The sequence below is a fragment of the Loxodonta africana genome, chromosome 27 (genome assembly GCF_030014295.1).
Source record: "Loxodonta africana isolate mLoxAfr1 chromosome 27, mLoxAfr1.hap2, whole genome shotgun sequence".
NCBI classification, from domain to species: Eukaryota; Metazoa; Chordata; class Mammalia; order Proboscidea; family Elephantidae; genus Loxodonta; species Loxodonta africana.
The window spans coordinates 21654080-21676935 of NC_087368.1; positions in this window are offsets into that span (position 1 = coordinate 21654080).

Below are 22856 nucleotides of genomic sequence, written 5' to 3' on the forward strand. Positions count from 1 at the left end.
AATTTCTGGTAGTTCTCTGTTGATGTAATGCTCAAACTGTTTTTGAATGAGCTCCTGGCAAAATTTTACTTGTGTGTGATAGCAGTGATATTGTTCAATAATCTCTTTATTCTGTTGGATCACCTTTCTCTGGAATGGGCACAAATATGGATCTCTTCCAGTCAGTTGTCCACAGAGCTGTCTTCCAAATTTCTTGGCACAGGTGAGTGAGAGCTTCCAGTGTTGTATCTGTTTATTGAAACATCTCAATTGGTATGATGTCAGTTCCTGGAGCCTTGTTTTTCACCAGTGCCTTCAGTACAGCTTAGACCTCTTTGATCAATACCATAGGTTCTTGATCATGTTATGCCTGAAATGGTTGAACATCGGCCACTTCTTTTCGGTAAGGTGACTCTGTGTATTCTTTCCATTTTCTTTTAATGCCTCCTGTATCATTCGATATTTTGTCCATAGAATCCTTCAATATTCCAACTTGAGACTTGAATTTTTTCTTCAGTTCTTTCAGCTTGAGAAATGCCCGTGTGTTCTTTCCTTTTGGTTTTCTAACTCCAGGGTTCTGCACATTTCATTGTGACACTTTATTTTGTATTCTCAAGCTGTCCTTTGAAATCCCCTGTTCAGCTCTTTTACTTCATCATTTTTTGAATTTGCTTTCAGTACTCTACATCCAAAAGCAAGTTTCAGAATCTCTTCTGACATCCATTTTGGTCTTTTCTGTCTTTTTAATGATATTTTGCTTTCTTCATGTATGAGGTCCTTGATGTCATCCCACAACTCCTTTGGTCTTCAGTCATTAGTGAGCTTCTCCATCTTCCCCTTCCACAGACGTAGTCAATTTGATTCTTGTGTATTCCATCCAGCGAGGTCATGTGTATAGTCACCATTTAGGGAGGACAATACATAGTAATCATTTTTTTAAAGGTCTATAGAAAAAAAGACCAAAACTATATTTTTAACCTAATCTTTACTACATGTAAAGACCTTCACAAAGTTATCAAATATTATCTGGCATATTTGAAGCATTATTTAATTCATAAAGCTCTTTTGAATAGATATCCAGGTCTTAAAAATTGATAACAATACCTACAGACTAACATGCAATTCATAATAATTTTTCTATGAATAGGACTTGTCAAAAATCTAAAATTTTGTGCAAAATTAACACGAATTTTTTTTTTTTTTAAATGAAAACAATACTAACAGACTTTGGCTAAATGTCGCAAGTGACCATACTTGACACTAGAAAGAGTGTTCTTTGAATGCCAGAAACATTCAGGGCTATCTCAGTATGATGCATACAGAGGCATGAAATCTCACAGATCTCTGAGAATCTCATAGATCTCATTCTTCTAATTAGAAAAATGTAATTAAGCACAAACACAAATCTTTCTTACTTTTTCAGGGGGTCTGAAGGTTTCCCTAGAGTTTATAGACTCTGGTTTGTGAATCTCTAAATACTGACTCACAATCTCCTCCTGTGAAAAGTTATGCCCTCAAGAAGTAAGTAGATGACATTTTACCAAAATATCAACAAAATTATCTAATTCAAAAGGACAAGGACTGGTTGGGAAACAAAGGCCACAACAAATACAAATATGATATTGCAGACAACGTTCCTTAATTAGGACGGGAGTTGGCCTTGAATCTATTTCAATTTCTGACCTATTGCCGTCAAGTCAATTACAACTCATAGCAACCCTACAGGATAGAGTAGAACTGCCCCATAGGGTTTCCAAGGAGCAGCTGGTGGATTTGAACTGCTGACCTTTTGGTTAGCAGCCAAATCCTTAACCACTGCACCACCATGGCTCCTGTCAATTTCTGATAAATCTTAAAATTATCGCATTTCAGTTACACATTTTCCTTTAAGTGCAGTCACCGCTATATCCCATAGGTTTTATCAAAGCACATCTTACTATTTATAATTTCTAGATATTTCATATTCAGAAATGTTCTTTGATCCAGGCAAGAGGGGCCCCTGTGTTTTGGAGGGCCCTGCATCACAAAACATGTGCCTGCACGTTTTTTGTTTTTTAAAGCATACGTACATGCTTCTGGCACTTAGGATCTGGGCTTCGTGCTAGCACAATATAACCTGTTATTCAAAACATCCACCGTAATGATGTACACTGATCAGGCCCAGGGAAAACACTTCTGCACACCTCCTATGTTATACCCACGAAACAGGAAGTTGATTGTTTCCAAAAGCCATCAAGTTTGCGGGTTCCTCTGTAGTTGACATCAGTGATGAGCACTGCATTGGAGCTCAGGGAGATGTGAGCAGGGTTAGTTAGAAGGAAAAAGACAGCTTAACCAAATCCTTCCTTTTAGTTGTTATGAATTTAATAAATTCTAGAATAAAGAGTCACTTTCTTAGTATTCCAAGTTGCTTATTTCCTTGTTTTTCTTCAGGTTTAATTTGGTCCCAAGATACTCATGAATTGGTGGGAAAATCAGCTTCTGAGGTCATCAGAAATTTTTGGTCGGTGACGGCTAAGGAAATTTTTACATTAAACAATTCATAAAAGTCCTAAATTTTAATTTATATATATAAATATGCTTGTATAGGACTAACATGCACTGAATGTTTACTGATTGGTTTGCTTGGCAACTAGAAGAACACTGAACACTAGGATGAGAAGTTTTATTTTTATGAAAATATTTACTAGAACATAGTTAAATTCTCAAAAAATTGGTTTCAAGGTGTCAACTTTAAAGAATTTATTCTTTTTGTCTTAATTTTAATGATGATGATGATGAAATTTTAATAGATAATTTTAAATATCTTAAAAGGAAAAAATACAAATTAACCTTTCAATGCTTAGCATTTACATTAATTTTTCGGTTGAAAAATTACGTACACTTTAAATTACCTTTTAATTGTTACATTATGATCATCAATAGAAAAAAATTATAACAACATAATCAGACATTTTGTTGAAATTCAAGCAAGAAAAATAGATTTTATGGAAAAATACTATAATTACTAAATCATGCTATGCGGTATGGCGCATACAAACGCTTGATTTACTGAACTGTTTCATATTTTGTACATTTTGTCATCATTTAATATCACATTTCATCCTGTTTTGGTTTATTTAACCCTAAATTTCGCCTTCTCTGATAGTAACATTGCTGACCTCGCATTCTTTTTTTTTTTTTTATCATTTTCTGGTATGCCTTTTTCTACCATTTTATTATCAATCTTTCAAATAGCCAAAAGGTCAGTAGTTCGAATCTACCAGCCCCGCTCCTTGGGAATCCTATGGGGCAGTTCTACTCTGTCTTACAGGGTCCTATGAGTTGGAATCAACTCGATGGCAATAGTTTTTTTTTTTTAATGTAATGACTGATACACTTCATTCCTTTCAACTTGTTTTATTACTTATTTTAGGTGCTGTTTCCTTTTATGCTTCTAGTACTAATTTTTTTCTGGTATTAATTCATTTTTCCCTTGCTAAGTAGAAAGATCTGTTGTGCTTATGTATTCTTTTACTGGTTTGGCTTCTATTAACAGCCGTACTTGTCTTATAGTAATAAAGTAACATTATATTATTAGTAATAATATTAAAACCAAAACCAAACCTACTGCCATCGAGTTGATTCTGACTCATACTGACCCCATAGGGTTGCCAAGGCCATAATCTTGAGGCAAGTGGACTGCCACATCTTTCTTTTTCAGACGCTGCTGGTGGTTTTGAACCACTGACCTTTTGGTTAGCAGTCAAATGCTCTAACCACTGCACCACCAGGGTACCTTCTCTTAATAATACTACTATTAATTTGTTTTTAAAATAATTGTTTCCCCTACCTACACAGTTTAACCCATTGCTAGAGTTCTAGGAATGAGCTCACGGTTCAATATTAGAGAACACAATTAAGTGCGTTCATAGGACAAAGGCTAAAAAGAGATCATAGAAGCATCTAAAATGTCACTTTGATAACATTCCATAGTTGTACTAAAAATAATCATAATAACTTGGGAATAAGGAATAAATATTTCCTTAACATGGCAAAGAGCATCTACCCCAATTCAAATTTGATAGCAAAATAATCATGGTGTTCCTAATGGGATACTAATTATGGCCCAGGTTTATGTAGTACTTTTCAAAAAAAATTAATAATGTATTAATGAAAGAAATGAAATCATTAATTGGGAATAGTGTCAGTAGAATATCAGCACACAAGAATAAAAAGGCAAAGACTCCCAGAATAAAGTATTTCAGTAAGGCAACCTTTTGCCAAATAAATATAACAAATGTAATGATTTTATATTCCAAGAATATTATTTCTTATATAATAGAAGTCCATTCATAGTATCATCAAAAATAAAACTAGAAATAAAGAAGAGAGACATGCACAAATGTCATGGATTGAATTGTGTCCTCAAAAAGTATCTGTCAACTTGGCTAGGCCATGATTCCTAATATTGTGTGAATGTCCACTATTTTGTCATCTGATGTTATTTTCCTGTGTTGTAAATCCTATCTCTATATTGTTGATGAGATGGGATAAGTGGCAGTTATGTTAATGAGGCAGGACTCAGTCTACAAGATTAGACTGTATCTTGAGCCAATCTCTTTTCACATGCAAAAGACAGAACCAAGCAGAGAGACATGGGGACCTCACACCAAGAAGAAAGTAGTGTCAGGAACAGAGCACATGCTTTGAACCCTGGGTCCCTGCACCTGAGAAGCTCCTAGACCAGAGGAAGACTGATGACAAGGACCTTCCTCCAGACCAGGCAAAGAGAGAAAGCCTTACCCTGGAGCTGGCACCCTTAATTTGGACTTCTAGCCTACTAGACCGTGAAAGAATAAATTTCTCTTTGATAAAACCACCCACTTGTGGTATTTCTGTTATAGCAGCACCAGATGACTAAGACAACTTAGATGAAAAGAAATATACAAATTTCACTAATATAAAAGATAATAATAAAATGATCATATAAGCAGTCTCAGTTTTCTAAAGGTTTCAGTTCTTCCCAAATTAATCTATATATTCAGTGCAACTCCAATCAAAATTTCAACAGTATTGTTTTAGGTAATTTGTCAAGCTAATTATAAAACTGAACTTGGAAGAAGAATATAAAACATAGCAACAGCGTTTTGGAAAGACAGCTCTTTTACTTCCCCCTCACACACCACAAATGCCACCTCCTCAACCTTGCCTTCCTTTTGACCCACTATCACCAGTACCCGTGAGATTGGACATGAGGCTGACAAAGAGGTCTTCTTACAAACAGTAACACATGATGGTTAAAAGTAGAGACACTGGAGAGGTCAGATTGTCTGGATCTGAATCTGACCCCTACCATTTACCAGCTCTGTGACCTTGGGCAATACACTTAACCTCTCTGTGCATCAGTTTCCTCTTCAGTAAAATAAATAAGAATTATAATAACTGTATCTACTTCATAGGTTAGTTGTGAGTAAATAAAAACATCAAGTTCTTAAAGTAGTAACGTACAGTACATGCTATGTATCAGTGAGCTATGATTATTACTGTAAATGCCGAAGGAAGAGGAGGTACAGGTGTTTCGAACTTGACTTTTATTAGACAATCATTTGAGGAATTTTGAAGCTTTGGGGTGGGGAAAAAAAAAACGAGTTAGAAAATTCCAGTTTCAGTACTTTTCAGTATGGTTAGGAGTGTGTGGGTGTTGAAGGCACCATATTTCAGTGTGGAGAAGGGGCAGATGCAACAAGTCCTCTAATTGGTCTTTTAGTTATACAATAATAACGTAAAAATTCTGTCTTAAATAGACAAGCTCTGGGACAAGTTCTATAAACCTTTATACAGTATATTGATAAATGTCATCTGCTAAAACTGGGCCATCTTGCCCTCTCCTAAGGCCAGAGTCAGTATAAAGTACACAACACAGATCCCATTTTTTCTCTAAAGGTCTAGTAGTTCTTATCTGAAAATATTTTTAAGGACTGGAAAAGAGGAAATTTACCACCTAATGCAGCAAAATTCCCTCATAATGGTCATTATCCACCTTTTTCCCCAAAGCAGCACACTTCACAGCAGTATATAGTATAATCTGGACTTTCTCATAAATCCTGGCACATGGGCTCCCTTCCCTTCTCTTTGTCTCTAGTGTATAGCTGCAAATGAAGGTCCTTACTCCCTGCCTCTCGCCTTTCCATTTTCCCCTCCAATTAGTTCCTAAAGTTTGTAGCTCAGTTTTGTCTAGTTGGATTTAGACTTGAGTCTGTACCTCCATTCCATATATGACAACGGGAAAATCTGCAGATACTTACGCTTCAAATATTGTGCGCTTGTCTCAGACAGACGGTGTCTCCACTGTGGTCAAAGTTCCTATCTTTGCTGGTTATGCTACCTTTGGGTAGTCCTGAATGTGGAAGGTCAGGAGGAGGCCCTCTCCCCCAAGCCCAAGAGAACTTTCGGGGCCCAGAAACCAGGCTAGAGGAGGAACTCTATCAAAGAATCTCCTACCAGGAAGCAGAAACCTGGGCCCTGCAATACAATGTCACTCTACAGACCATATGGAGTCCCTGAGTGGTACAAATGGTTAATGAGCTTGGCTGCTAACTGAAAGGTTGGAGGTTTGTATTCACCCAGAGGCTCCTTGGAAGAAAGGCCCGGTGATCTACTTCCAAACAATCAGCCATTGAAAACCCTGTGGAACACAGCTCTACTCTGACTTACATGGGGTCTCCATGAGTCAGAAACACAACTACAGCACTGTTTTATTTTTGTTCTTTTTTAACAGGTCATATAGAAAGTCAGCCAAGTGTTCTGGGCAGATGGCCATAGTTGTGGAGTCTTGGGTACTGACTCCTACCCACTTTTACATTTTCTGCATGTGGTACAATTCTTCCTGTCTTTCCCCATGCCATGGGAAAAGTCTTATTACAGCCTGCTCTACTCTGTGGTTTGGGAGCTGCGGGGAGAGGCCTGTATCCACATGTAGGACAAGGCAGTATGGGGAGAGTAGGGACAAGTTATAAAGGCAGGAAAGACTGGCCATTATTGGAGATTCAACTCGGAAGGGTGATCAGGAGACAGAACAGTAATATACAGAATGGGTTTATTTTAAAAATTAAAAAGGACATTCTTTTTTATTTTTGTTAAAGATATATACAACAAACATACATGAATTCAACGATTTTGACACGTACATTTCAGTGACATTTGATATATTCTTCAAGTTACCTTTCTTGATGTCCTTTTCCAAATTGTTTCACCAACATCAGCACAAACTCACTGCTCCCTAAGTTCTCATCTAACCTTTTGAGTTGCTGTTGTCGATTGATCTCATATAGGTAATTATTTAAAAGAACTCAATGCTCAAGAAAGATATTCTTTTATAACTAAGCTAAACTACTTTTTGTTTTCCATTGCCATCAAGTCGATTCCAACTCTTAGCATCCGTATAGGACAGAGCTGAACTGCCCCATAGGGTTCCCAAGGAGCAGCTGGTGGATTTGACTGTCAACCTTTTGGTTAGCAGCTGAGCTCTTAACCACTACACCACCAGGGCTCCAGACTAGCCAAAACATTAGACTGTGTGAATCATAACAAATTATGGATGACACTGCGAAGAATGGGAATTCATAAGAAACCTGTACATAGATCAAGAGGCAGTCATTCCAACAGAACGAGGGGATACTATGTGGTTTAAGGTCAGGAAAGGTATGCATCAGGGTTGTATCCTTTCACCATACCTATTCAATCTGTATACTGAGCAAATAACCCAAGAAGCTGGTTTCTATGAAGAACAGGGCATCAGGATTGATGGAAGACTCAGTAACATCCTGTGTTATGCAGATGATACAACCCTGCCTGCTGAAACTGAAGAGGACTTGAAGCATTTACTGATGAAGATCAAAGACTACAGTCTTCAGTATGGATTATACCTCAACATAAAGAAAACAAAAATCCCTACAGCTGGACAGATAAACAACATCATGATAAATGCAGAAAAGATTGAAGTTGTCAAGGGTTTTACTTTACTTGGATCCACAATCAACACCCACAGAAGCAGCAGTCAAGAAATCAAAAAACACATTACATTGGGCAAATCTGTTGTAAAAGACCTCTTTAAAGTGTGGAAAAGCAAAGATGTCACCTTGAAGACTACGGTATCCCTAACCCAAGCCTAGGTGTTTTCAATGACTTCACAGGTATGTGAAAGCTGGACAATGAATAAGGAAGGCTGAAGAACTGATGCCTCTGAATTGTGATGCTGGCGAAGAATACTGAATATACCATGGACTACCAAAAGACACAAACAAATCTGTCTCGGAAGAAGTGCAACCAGAATGCTCCTTAGAAGCAAGGATGGCAAGACTACATCTCACATACTTTGGACTTGTTATCAGAAGGGATCAGTCCCTGCAGAAGGACATAGTGCTTGGTAAAGTGGAAAAAACAAAAAAGAGGAAGACCCTCAATGAGACAGAATGACACAGTGGCTGCAACAATGGGCTCAAGCATAAAAACAATTGTGAGGATGGCGCAGGACCAGGCAGTGTTTCAAGCTGTTGTTCAGAGGATTGCTGTGAGTTGGAACCAACTCAACAGCACCTAACAACAACTGTCTGGTTTAAAGATGCCTTAGGGGTAGTTGTGGTTTAAGGCTTAAAGATTTCTTCAGGGGAATAGTTTTGGGGGGAGCCCTCTAGCCTCCATGGCTCCAGAGATTTGGATTTCATGAAAATTTTAATTTCTGTTTCACACAGTCCCCCTTTTGATCAGGATTCTTTTACGAAAACTTCAATCAAATTGTTCAGTTATGGTAGCCAGGCACCAAGAGCATTATTACTTTTTTTAACTTTATAGCAAATTCCAGTACAGAAAGGGGTATTGACTTTGACTTTTCAGTTTGATAAATTTTCACAGACTAAACACACCCTTGTACGAAGCACCTAGATAAAGAACCCCAGAACTTCCCCTTCTCCCTTCAATCACTACCTTTCCTTCCATGGAAGGTCAGTAGTCAAGTCTTGCCTACTTTTTACTTTATATCAATGGAACCAGGCTTTATGTATTTTTCTGTGCCTGGCATTGTCCACTTGCTATTTTATTTGTCAAATTAGTTCTAGTTCGCATGTATTTATAGACAGTACAGTCTTACTGCTTTACAGTATCAAGTAAGTGTTCACTAGGGATCCTCAGAAATATCTGAGTACAGGAAACTGATAAAGTATTACACTAAAGTGGGAAAATGGGAAGGACTGGTGTTATTTGGATAGTTAAGAGGAAAATTACTTACTTTATTAAATATCAAACTTTCTTGATAATGGTCAAATAACTGTATTAACCATCATGGTACGATTGATTACTGATAATTACTTTTGTGTGGCCTTTCTAGCCATGGTCTTATAACTCCCACCCAGGGTACTGGGCAGAACTGTGTGATAGGGTAATACAAGGGTCAGTTCTTCCTTAAAAAAGAGGCAATTTCAGAGAAGAGTCTACCACTGTCAAGGAAGAAGAGATTAGCAGGAGAGACCCAGCAGCAGAGACCCAGTAGTAGGAGACAGCACAGTGGGCTTCCCGGCCCACAGAGAGAGAAAGCTGAGTGTCTTTGGGCAGAGACTGAGGGACAGGAAGAGGTGTGCCTCTGAGCACAGCTGGGGACTCTCTATCCTGATAGAAGAACTGTATCCTTAGTGCTCTTGAGCCTCAATTCTAATTGTTACTGCCCTTACAATAAATGCCATAATCATATGGTGTTTGAGTTCTGTGTGGCCGTTGCAATGAATTATCTAACCCAGCAGAGAGTGCTGTGAGAGGAATGGTTGGTGTCAGAATTGGTAGCGATGGCAGAGAGAGGAGGCTTGTCTGGCCTCCACCTCAGGGGAGTCAGCCCTGCACTGTTGATCTTGATTCTCTTTCCCCTTTGTGGGATTGGAGGAGGTCAGACACCAGCCCGAAGCCGTTTTTACAACCATGTTAAAGGTATTACCTCATTTTGTCCTCAGGATGACCTCTATAAGTTATGAGGATGATGATGCCACCATTGTCCACTTAAAAGATTAGAAAACTGCTTAGAAAAGCAAACGGCATAAGGTGACTCTAATTAAAAGTAGTGGAGCTGAGATTTAAATTTAGATCCTGTCTTAGTTGTCTAGTGCTGCTGTAACAGAAATACCACAAGTGGATGACTTTAACAAAGAGAAACTTATTCTCTCACAGTCTAGGAGGCTAAAAGTCCAAATTCAGGGTGCCAGCTCCAAGGGAAGGATTTCTCTGTCAGTTCTGGAGGAAGGTCCTTGTCATTAATCTTTCTTTGGTCCAGGAGTTTCTCAGGTGCAGGTACCCTGGGTCCAAAGGACGTGCTCTGCTCCCGGTGCTGCTTTCTTGGTGGTATGATGTTCCCCTATCTCTCTGTTCGCTTCTCTCTTTTATGTCTCTAAAGAGAATGGCTCAAGATACAATCTCATCTTGTAGATTTGAGTCCTGCCTCATTAACATAATTGCCGCTAATCCCATCTCATCAACATCATAGAGATAGGATTTACAACACATAGAAAAATCACCTCAGGTGACAAAATGGTAGACAATCACACAATGGTGTGAATCATGGCCTAGCCAAATGGATACACATATTTTTGAGGGACAATATTCAGTCTGTGACTTTCCACCCTCTGGACTCCAAAAATTCATGTCCTTGCCACATGTAAAACACATTCACCACATCATATCATAGCAAAAGTCTTAAATCAACTCCAAAACCCCAAAATTCCTCTTCATCTGTGAAATCTAGAATATGAGTTATCTGCTTCCAAAGTACAATGGCAGGACAGGCAGGCACAAGCTAGACATTTCTATTACAAATAGGAGAAACTGGAGAGAAAAAAAGCATAACAGGCACCAAACAAGTCAGCAGAACACATTAGCCCTCAAGGCTTGAAAATAATCCTCTGTTCTCTGAGACTATTTACATAATGGCCCTGCCCTCCAGACTCTAGGTATTGGCCACACTCTCCAGATTCTGAGTGAAGGTCCCTGGGCGCTGGGCTTCTGCTCCACATTCCAGGCCAACTGGAATGGCAATTCTCCTCCCTCAGCTTTGGGAGGCCCCATTCTTCTAGTCCATCTAAGTGGCAACTCCACCCTTAGAAACACCAGAGGCTATGGCTCCACCCTTTGAAAACTGAGAGGTCCTGTCCATACCATTTGAGACTGAGGCATCTCAGCCTCCTGTATTCCTTGTCTCTTCAGCTTCTGCTTCCTGGTTCCTTGACCTCTCAGCCCTTCAGGCCTCACCACCCATGTCTGCCCTACTGGGGCAAAGTGTTCCAAAGCTCTGTAGCTCCACCAATAAGCGCCTAGGAGCACCCCACTTTGCTGGTAAATTTCAGCTGAAGGCACTCAGCTCTCTTGCTCTGTGGGTCAGCAAGCCAGTTCCACCAATAAGTGCCAGAGGCACCCTACTCTGCCAGGAAGCCTCCTGCACAGAGGCACTCAGCTCTCTCACTCCGTGGGTCAGCTCAGTACTGTCTCACGCTGGTCTTCTAGTTCTGCAGCTACTGGTCCTCTGCCCCTGCTTCTCGCCATTTGCACCTTCTCTGGTGCAACAGCTCTCCTCACTTCCTTCTGAGTCCTCAACAGAACTGTCTTTGATGTCCATAATTCCGCCATTTGATGTCCACAATTCCATCAACAGTCTCTTCAAGGCAATCTAGGCTTTTACTACGAGACATTTTCAAATCCTTCCAGGCTCTATCCACTCACAGTTTTAAACCTCCTTCCATATTCTAGCTATCTGTTAGAGCATCACTCCATCCCCAGTACCAAACTCTGTCTTAGTCATCTAGTGTTGGTGTAACAGAAATAGAACAGGTCCCTATTCTTAGAGTTCTCACTAAAACCACTCTGCTCGTGATAAATAAACTGTATTATGCCCTAAAATATAATATAAAATTATTACCAAAAGTTAGGCTCAATAGGGTGGGCTCCTCCCAGAGCTACACTGATGTGGTTTGGTTTCTAAATTCCAAAGGACTTCCTTGAAATAAGGTCTTGGTTTATTGTAAAAGCAGCCACATCTTGTATCCTATAGGAAAACGGTACAGTAAAGCTTCAGTGAAATGTTACATACTGGTTTTTATTATGAGAACTCTTATCCTGATTTTGCCTAAGAAAATAAGCAGGGCTTAAGAGCACACAACACATGAAGTATTTTATATTATTTATTCACACCTATGCCTGGGTTTATCACAAGGCTGAAAGCAAGTTGATAAAAGCTGCCTGGGGTGCCAGAAAATAAGAAATTATCTCAAATGTTTAAATTCCTTGAGCCATTTACAAAGTCCTGGGTCTTTTGCTTTGGGTCATTAACACCTTCCCTACAGGGGAGAGGGGGACAGTAGACGGAAGCAAAATCCAAATGGCTTATTTTGGGAATTTAAGTTCTTGTTAAAAAAAAAAAAAAGGAAAGAAAAGTTCAGAAATCGTTGGCTAAAATGAGGTTTGGAGATTATCTAAGTGTTTCTTTTTATCGCTCAGCCACTCTTTCTAATTTGCAAGTATAATTGAGAATAGGCCATAAAAGTCAATTTGAAAATTGGTTATCAGGAGCGTTAAACCCTGCAAGTTGGATTCTGTGAGGACAGCTTAACCCCCATAGAGACTGAGGAAAAAAATCATCTTTCAGGATGACAATTCTTTGGAAATGAGAAATATAATTTCCTAAGTTAAATTATGGAAACCCTGGTGGCGTAGTGGTTAAGTGCTACAGCTGTTCACCAAAAGGTCGGCAGTTCAAATCTACCAGGCACTCCTTAGAAACTCTGGGGCATTTCTACTCTGTCCTGTAGGGTTGCTATGAGTCGGAATCAACTCGAAGGCAATAGGTTTGGGGTTTTTTGCTTTAAGTTAAATTATAAATAGGGAAAATCAGAAAGTGTGAAAGCTGCTGCCTTTCAGTTTACCCCTATAAGTTCCAGGGGCAAATATGACCTAGCTGACCCTAAAGTGCAGGCATTAAATTTGGGGAGGCATCAAGCCTTCTTGAATTTGATGTAAGGACTTCGACCTATAATACTGAAAACTGCACATACCTACACTTCAATGTATCATTTCAGGGATCCAAGTTCCTCCTGAAGCTTAATATGAATCTCTCTCTAGGTCCACCTGTTGGGTTTAGAACCTCTTCTCCAGACTTCAATCTCCACAAAACAGGCAGCACCATGTTTTCCTTTTCTTGTATGTACAGTGGCTACCACACTGCTTGGTAGATACTAGAGGTCTGATGTGTATTTACACTGGGCTTGAGGCATAGGTAAAATAACCATATTTCTGTGATGTTACACAGATGTGATTTATAGCCTCTGTCACCACGCTCTGCAAAATGTTGACCTTGTGCAGAAAAGAACATTACTATTTCATAAGGCATTTCTCTACATTTCGTCTGTTTCAACACTTTGAAATGCAAAATAAAGAACCTAATAATTTTAATGTAAGAACATACATCATCAAAGAGAGAACTGAGAAATGGTAAGTACATTTATTAAATGCATAGTAAGTGGTACAGACCATTCTTAATGAATATATTTGATTCCCTGATGTTCTGTTTGTTTTGTTTTGCATTTTCTGAGTCTTTTATAAACAGCTTTTATTTAGGTTATTTCCTTTTATCTAATAGTTTCTGACTTTTAATAAGTGTGTTTAGTCTGTTTACATCAGGTATGATTACTGATCCATTTTGTCTTTTTTATTTTATCTTGTATTTCTTGCTTTCCTTGTCTCTCTCTCTTTTTTTTTTTTTTTTTCTCCCTCACTTCATGTTCCTATTGAATTGATACATATTTCTGGAGTCCTTTTTTCTCCTTTTCTACTTTGGAAGCTTTACCTTACATTTCTATTCTTTTAGGTAAAGCTCTCAATTTCTTAACAACATTGTTGGTTATAAGTTAGTGTAACACAATTAAGTGCTTCAATATTTTCTAAGCTCCTACTGCTAATATGCTCTGGCTACACAATGAATGCCTGACCCCATTAATTATATTACTTATATCTAATTTAACTTCACTGGTTTGGAAATGAAAAAAAAATGATTTAATAAAAAAGAGTTAATTAAAGTTACTAATATTTCCTCAACTTTCCGTGTTCAGTGCTATCTCTCATATGCCATGCTTTCCTTCTGGCTCACTCTTCTTGCTGATGTTTTTCCTTATACTTGAATAATAGTTTGTTTTCACATAACGTCTTTAGACTGGCAGTTATTTATGTTCATCAATTTGAGTATGTTGCCCCATTGCCTTTAGACTCCAGAAATCTAACATTGTCTAACTGTGGTAACCTGTTGGTGCAGTATAAAACCAAACCCATTGTTGTGAAATCGATTCCGACTCATAGCAACCCTATAGGACAGAGTAGAAGTACCCCATAGGGTTTCCAAGGCTGTAAATCTTTACAGAAGCAGGCTGCCACATCTCCCGGGGAGCATCTGGTGAGTTAGAATTGCTGACCTTTTGATTAGTACCTGAGTGCTTAACCACTATACCCAGAGGGCTCCCTAAAGTACATATAAGTATAGAAATTTAAACTGAGGCCCTCCATTTCTCCAAATAATGTTAGTTATTAACATCCCACTTTTCTATTAGCTCCTTCCATTTGGCCTGCAGAAATATACAGATAGCTCTTTCTACAAGAGGAAATGTACGTACCGTCATTACTCTTACAGGATTCATTTGACAAAGTTCTGAAATTAATGCTTACTGCTCGATTTTCTCACTACTGAGACATCTATAAACTGGCTTCTGCCCTTAGTATTTTGCAATTGCACTAAAAATGTCACTAACCACCTCTTAAGTGCCATGTCTAGTGGTAGTTCTGCAGCTTTTGATAATGTCCAACATTCACTTTTTTTTTTTTTAACTCTTTCCTCTTGAATCTCCAGGTCCCTTGGTTACTCAGTTTTTTCAGCTAGCTCACTGAGCACCCCTCCATATCATTTGTTTCCTTTTTCCAACTTTTCTGTGAACAATTTTTAAAGCTGATTCTTCAGTCATATACTCATACTCATTTTCCCGCCTGCTTCATAAAACTCAGCCATTTTCCTAGATGCAATTAAGGTTCATCTTAAAAAGGAAGCTCTATTAAATATCATTCATGAATGAAAATAGGACAGTACTTGTTTTGAGAGAAATTCAGAATTTTGGTTATCTCAAGACACTTCTTATGAAAGACTGATTTAAATTTGAATATAAATTATAAGCATGCCTATTAAATTGCTGCTTTGACAAAAAATGGTTGAACTAAGTTAGATCAGGACAGGTTTGGATTCTTGCTATGGAATGAATGTAGACTTAGACCCAGTTCAAATTTATCCTCAGCTTTGGTTTACAACTCAAACAAAAACAAGATATAAATAGGACATAGGAGACACAGGCGCGAGTACATAATTAGACACACTTTCCCAGTGTCTCCCTTGACCCACATGAATGTACTTCTAGTAGGCAATGATTAACTTCACCCACATAGGGTGAGGAAAGCCCACCAGAATAAAGGAAACCAGAGCCACAGGCTAAGAGTGGAGCCCCAGTCACTAAAATGGCTACCTACGGTCGATAAGGGATTTCTTTACTGTGCTATAAGAATGTATTTCTCTCCCATATTCTATTTATGTTGTGTTTCTTATCACATTATCAGGGAGCCCTGGTGGCATAGTAGTTAAGAGCTCGGCTGCTAACCAAAAGGTCGGTAGTTTGAATCCACCAAGCGTTTCTTGGAAAGCCTATGGGGCAGTTCTACTCTGACCTATAGGGTTGCTATGAGTTGGAATCAACTCAATGACAATGAGACAGGATCATGTTATCAGGTCAAGGTAGCCCAGGCCATGGCCTTCCATGTGTGATAACTTTATCAGCATTAAGACAGCAACCAAGGTCTTTCAGAACATATCAACAAGGTATGGTGGCCAGAGACTTTGAAGAAGAGTCAAGGAAACCTGGCTTCTTGTTCTATTTCTAGCATTATCCATGATTTTGAGAAAATTTTTGACTTCCTTTGTACTTCAGTTTTCTCATTGCCTACAGAAATGAGATTAAGCTTAATGATTACTGATTTATCTCAAACTCTAACATGTTATGATAACACTTCCAGCTTGATCAGGGGTCCACAAACTACAGCCCACAGGCCAAATATGGCCTGCTACCTGCTTTTATAAATAAAGTTGTTTTGGAACATAGTCAACCCATCTATTACATAAAGCCTGTGGCTGTTTTCATTACAAGAAGAGTTGTTTGGGATGGAGACCGTTTGGCCCATACATCTCCCTGAACTCAATAATTCTCAAAATAACAGTGTTTTATGTACAGACATTTATATCAATGCCTGATACACAGTAACTGCTCCATAAATGCAAACTATTACTGTTAATTATGGTCTTATCAGCAGCTTCTAGTATGTGCCAGGTATATGCTAAACAGTTAATAAAAAAATTGTTGAATTAATGAAAATACAGAATTACTTACTACTAATGATAACCACATTTTACTTAGTCACTCAGGCTAAAACCTCAGTTTCAACTTTGGCTGTAAACTCTCCTAGAGACCAACCATCAAATCCTGCTATTTATTTGTAAACTTTAAGATATCGGAGCCTCCTAATTTCTCGCTCTGAATCCACAGTTTTCTCCTTATCCTTCTACTTGAACAGGTCCATTTGAAACTGACACATAGCTAATGATTTCTACAATATTTTATGACAGAATCCTCTAACAACTATCTGAAGAACAGACCTTCTGTAGGTTAGATTTTAGCCTATATACAACAGATAGTTGCTGAAGCATTTTAAGGAAGAGAAGGAAAACAGAATCAGTGCTTAGCTATCTATTTTCCTGTATTCTCCAAGGTGATTTTCCACGAATTAAATTAGATCACCAGCAAATAAAGAACATAGAACATTACAATCTCAGTCCCTACAGAAATGCTTTCACAGGGCTATAATTTAGTCAAATGCCTCAATTTTTTTTGCAAATAGCTCGTGCAAGAAACCTCCATCTGAAAAGCTTCCTGCGTATTCTTAATCATAACTAAAGATACCTAGTGAACTAATCCAGACTACATGAAGGAAAACACAGCACCAGGATTGGGGGAAAGACTCTTTAAAAACCTGTGATATGCAGATAACAAAACCTTGCTTCCCCAAAATGGAGATGACTTGAAACACTTATTGTTGAAGATAAAAGATTACAGCCTCCAGCAGGGATTAAACCTGAACATGAAGAAAACAAAAATCCTCACAACTGGACCGATAAAGCACAGCATGATAAACAGAGAAAATACTGATGTTGTCAATGATTTCACTCTACTTGGATCAGCGACCAATGTCCAGAGAAGCAGCAGTCAAGAAATCACCCAAACAGAGCAGGAGAAAAGACGTAGAACAGAATGAAAATTCACAAAAAACACCAAGACGTACTAGTTTGACAAAGTCTGGAGGAACCCCTGAAACTATGACCTCTGCTAATGAGAACTGAAACCATTCCCGAAATCCACTTTTCAAAGATTAGACAGACCTATAAAACAAAAAACACATGTGAGGAATGTGCTTCTTAGTTCAATCCAATATAAGAGACCAAATGGGCAACATCTGTCCAAAAGCAGGACAAGAAGGCAGGAAGGGACAGGAACTGAACAAATGGACACAGGGAACCCAGAGTGGAAAGGGGGAGCATGCTGCCACGTTGTGGGGACTGCAACCATTGTCACAAAACAACATGTGCATGAATTTTTGAAAGAGAAATTAACTTGAGCTGTAAATTTTCACCTAAAGCACAATAAAAAAAAAAAAAAAAAGACAGAAATCAAATGACGTATTGTATTGGGTCAACCTGCTGCAAAAGACCCCTATAAAGTGTTAAAAAGCGAAGACGTCACTTTGAGGACTAAGGTGCGCCTGACCCAAGCCATAGTCTTTTCAATTGTCTCATGTGCATGTGAAAGGTAGATGATGAAAAAGGAAGACCAAAGAAGAACTGGCTCCTTTGAGTTATGGTGTTGGTGAAGAATACTGAATATACCTTGGAATAACTACAGCCAGAGTGCTCCTTGGAAGCAAGGATGGCAAGACTTCATCTCACATACTTTGGACATGCTATCAGAAGGGGCTAGTCCCTGGAAAAGGACATCAGGCTTGGTCAAGTAGAGGATGAGGGAAAAAAGGAAGACCCTCAATGAGACCGATTGACACAGTGGTTTCAACATGGACTCAAGCATAGCAACAATTGTGAGGATGGTGCAGGATGGGGTAGTGTCTCGTTCTATTGTACATCAGGCCACTATGAGTCAGAACCAACTTGATAGCACCTAACAACAACAATTTTCTTATTTTAGAGAATTTTCAGCTGTGGAAAGCAATGGTGCCCAGACACACCTTCTGTTTATTCCCTGGATCTAGTGTTGAACATGTAAATTTAGTTCAGCCAACCAGAGATTCCTGCCCAAAACTTTGGATTTTGAGGGACAGAGAGAACAACTAGGCACCTAACTAGTTACAGACCACCCTGCTAGAGGCACAGAACATGTGGCAACACCATCTGTGGTGGTGTCATTGGGGCGCCCTATTGACTGTTCCTGTGGCTTCACCTTGGCTATGTTCTTTGCTCTTCTGATGCCCCTGGTTTCCACCAATTTCCTTTACGCCAAACTCAAGACCTGTTGCTGTTGAGTCGATTCTGACTCTTAACAACCCTACAGAACAGCATAAAACTGCCCCACAGGGTTTCCAAGGAACAGCTAGTGGATTTGAACTGCTGACCTTTTAGTTAGCAGCCATTGCTTTTGAACCACTGCCCCACCAGGGCTTCGTTCCTTCACCCCACTCACTAGCTATCTCATTGGTCCTGTGAGCTACCCAATACCCTTCAAATACATTTCCATCCCTCTGAAGGTAGGTGGGGTCAGTTTCTATTGTTTGCATCTAAATTTAAAAGATACACCTAAAATATTTCACTATTTTTTTTTTTTTTTTAAATCCAGGAACACTGTCACATTCAGTCCCTGACTTGACTTTTCTTGGGTCCCCAGTACAGTGGTTCTCACACTTGAATGTATGTCAAAATCACCTGGAAGGCTTGTTAAAACCGCCTGCAGGGCCACACTCCCTGTAGGTCTTCGCAGAGCCTGCGAATTTACAGTTCTAACAAGTTCCCAGGTGATGCTGCAGATCCTGGACCATAATTTGAGAACCACTGGTAGAGTAATTACTACTCCTCCTGTTTCCTTTAAGTGCTCATCTCAGGAAATAGCATTTCCCTTCCTGTTTTCCCAACTTATTTGCCTTACATGTTTTAGGATTTTGGTAGAGTATTGGGCAATGAAATCTTATTTCCTTAGTCCTGAAGCAGAGATACTTCCCAATCTGGCTCCCATGTATGTTAATTAGCTTAATCCACACTTGCTCTCAGTTCCAGCTGTACCAGTTTACTACTGTCCTTCAGAGATACGCTTCTCAAGTATAATGGGCATCAAATCACTTGGGGATCTTGTTAAAATGTAGATTCTGATTTGGGGGAATCTAGTCTGAGGCATGACATTTGGTATTTGTAACAAGTCCCACATGTTGGCAATACTGGTGGTCTGCGAACCACACCTGACAATACTTCGGAACATGTGTAGTGTTTTATCATGTCTATTCTCTGTAAACGATCTGAACTGAGATGATTATTTCTACTTTTCTCTTCCTGTCCACTTTGACTCATTATTTAAGATCTAACTCAATCCTCCTCTTTGTAACGCCTTCTCAAAAGACTTGGGTGATTCTCTTTGCAGAGACCTTACTGTATATACTGTACACCATTCCTGTGACAAGTAATGACAACTGTTCTATTTTGTCTAAACTTTTATAAATGCATAGGTGGGGTGCGTGTGAGAGAGAGGGAGAGAGAGGAAGAGCAACGGGGAGAGGGAACACGTTAGCCTTCAAAAGGTACTGACACATGATGCTGTAACAACGACAATACCAACTCATTGCTGTCAAGTCGATTCCAACTCATAGCGACCCTACTGGACGGAGTAGAACTGCTTCATAAGGTTTCCAAGGTGTAATCTCCACGCAAGCAGACTGCCACGTCTTTATTCTGCAGAGCGGCTGATGGATTCGAACTGCCGACTTTCAATTAGTAGCTGAGTGCTTAACCACTGCACCACCAGGGCTCCTTAACAGTAATAATAAATTTAAATCATATTAATAACAACTAATGGTATTGTTATGAATTGTATTTATGGTAGCTCTCTGCTAGTTCAATTAATTTTACTGTCCACGTGATTCCAGTTCTAAATCATACTAGATACAGAACAGAAAGTTTCCAACTATTTTGCCTTGCAATAAATTTACTTGGAATTTGATCTTTTTTTTTGCATGCTTAATGTTTAATAGCTATGCAAAAAGCTTCAAATCCTTTTATTAAACAAATATTTTAGATTTTTTAAAAATAATATTAACTGTGTACAATGTCTCAAACTCCATTTTAGGCAATGACGACACACAAGACAGACACATCCTTGCCCTCACAGGACTTTCATTCTGGTGAAACGACAGACAATAACTAAGTAAATATATATGTAGTTAATATAACTTACGTGTGCTTATAGCAACCCTATAGGTCAGAGTAGAAATGCCCCTATAGGGTTTCCAAGGAGCACCTGGTGGATTCTAACTGCTGACCTTTTGGTTAGCAGCCGTAGCTCTTAACCACTACGCCACCAGGGTTTCCACGGAAAAAATAAAACAGTGACGTACAGGAGAGTGGCTGTGTGGTAGGTGCGGTGCTACATCACCCATGTCCCCTCTTCAGGATTAAATATCCTCATCTCCCAGCTTCTAAAAGGTTCTACCAGCTGACACTCAGCTGCCATACTTCTCCAGTTATTTCCTTCAGCTGAAAAGAGCTCCCTGCCCAAGGTGATGCCCCCTTACCAAGGCACCCTACAACCAACTTGGACTCTTATCCCAAATTTGGGCAACTCTAAAGGGCCATTCCAGTTTTAGAGTCCTCATAGTGTTGGCATAGGAGCCCTGGTGGTGCAATGGTTCAAGTGCTTCACTGCTAACTGAAAGGTCAGCAGTTCAAACCCACCAGCCACTCTGTGGGAGAAATGAACTGGCAATCTGCTCCCATAAAGATTACAGCCTAGGAAACCCTGTGGGACAGTTCTACCCTGTCCTACAGGGTCGCTAGGAGTCAGAATCTATTCAACTACACAGAACAAGAAGAGGGGTTGACTGAACCCTTGCTGTGACTGTATTTCTAATCTCTTCTCAGATTCAGCTTCTCATAGAACTGACAGCAATAGGCTGCAAGTGGGAATTAAATACCTGCTTGACTCATTTGACATCCCCTTGCACACCAGATTTCATATTTCCTACTCCTGTTAGCCTTTCTGCTTATAAAATCACTTAATCTATAAGTCAGGCTCTCTATAAATCCTGTCTACCACTTCCTTCAGCTCTGAAAAATAGGAGAGACTTTTGCTCCAAAGAAATATTCATTTCTTTCTCCAAGAATATTTGTCTGAAGTACAAATAATGATTTATCTGTCATAAGAAAAAGGAATCTAGAGTATCTGAGGTGCTGTACTGAGAAATCACCCTTCATTCTACTGTGAAGTGTGTTTTAGTAACAACCATGGCACGTTAGATTTATAGAGCATTTTCTCTGTGTCAAACATTGTGTGAAATATTTTTACATTCATTATGTCACTTTATCCTGAGAACAACTTTGAGTCACAATTATCCCATTATAGGCAGTTCCTGTCCAGAGGTGAGATGAGAGGGCAGAAAAGGACAGGAGCTGGTTGAGTGGACGTGGGAAATACAGGGTGGAAAGGAGGAGTGTGCCGGGAGAGCAACTAGGGTCACACAACAATGCGTATATAAACTTTTGTATGAGAAACTAACTTGAGCTGTAAACTTTCACTTAAAGCACAATAATAAATAAGTTTTTTAAAAAAATTATCGCATTGTACCAAGAAGAAAACCGAGGCTTAATACTTATGAATAAACATGTCCAATGAATCAAATCCCATAGACGTTGAAATCTGGATTTAAACCCAGGCAGTGAATACCTGACCCGTAACCACCCTTTAAAGTTCCCTTTTATATCATTTAGACTTATAGTACCTCTTATAAAGTTTATTCCTTATGACCTCATATGGTTCAGGTGCCATTTGATATATTCAAGTAAAAAAAAAAAAAAATTCCTTCCCCTACTGCAAAAGAAAACAAGTGCATTTTATATTAACCATGAAAATACAGACAACCTGGGAGTTTTCAAATGTATCCATTTCCAATAAAACCTGTCACCTTTGCCTACTTTAAAAACTAAAATTTCCTTTTTTCTCCAGAGCGCTACCACTCCACTCTCAAATGCTGTTTTATTATTCTGCTCCAGTTTATGGTCAGTCAGATGTCATTAATCTGCTAGTCAGATAATATAAAAGCAAAGTACTCACCTGAGGAGTCGGCCATCTGTGACTTTTAATCCCACCTTTTTTTTTTTTTTCATCATGACTACCAAACCACAGAACGCTGAAACAAGGAGTAAATTTTCACGTTTAAAAGTAAGCCATTGCAAAAAGTACCATAAAGGGAAGACACACAGTATATTTTGTACCATATAGTTTTCTTTTTTTTTCCCCACTACCCTTTTCCATAATGTATTTCACTTTGAGCTAGCTACAGTTTGGGCTACAGAACAAAGCCATATGGTACAAAACCACAACACAGTCACTCATATTTTAATGACTTACATTTAACCAATATGTTTAGTTAAATTTATCATGGATATTCTATCAAAAATTAGCTTTGACGAAAACTATAATTTACAAGAGAATACATCCTTGGTACCACTGGAACACATTTATCTCGGG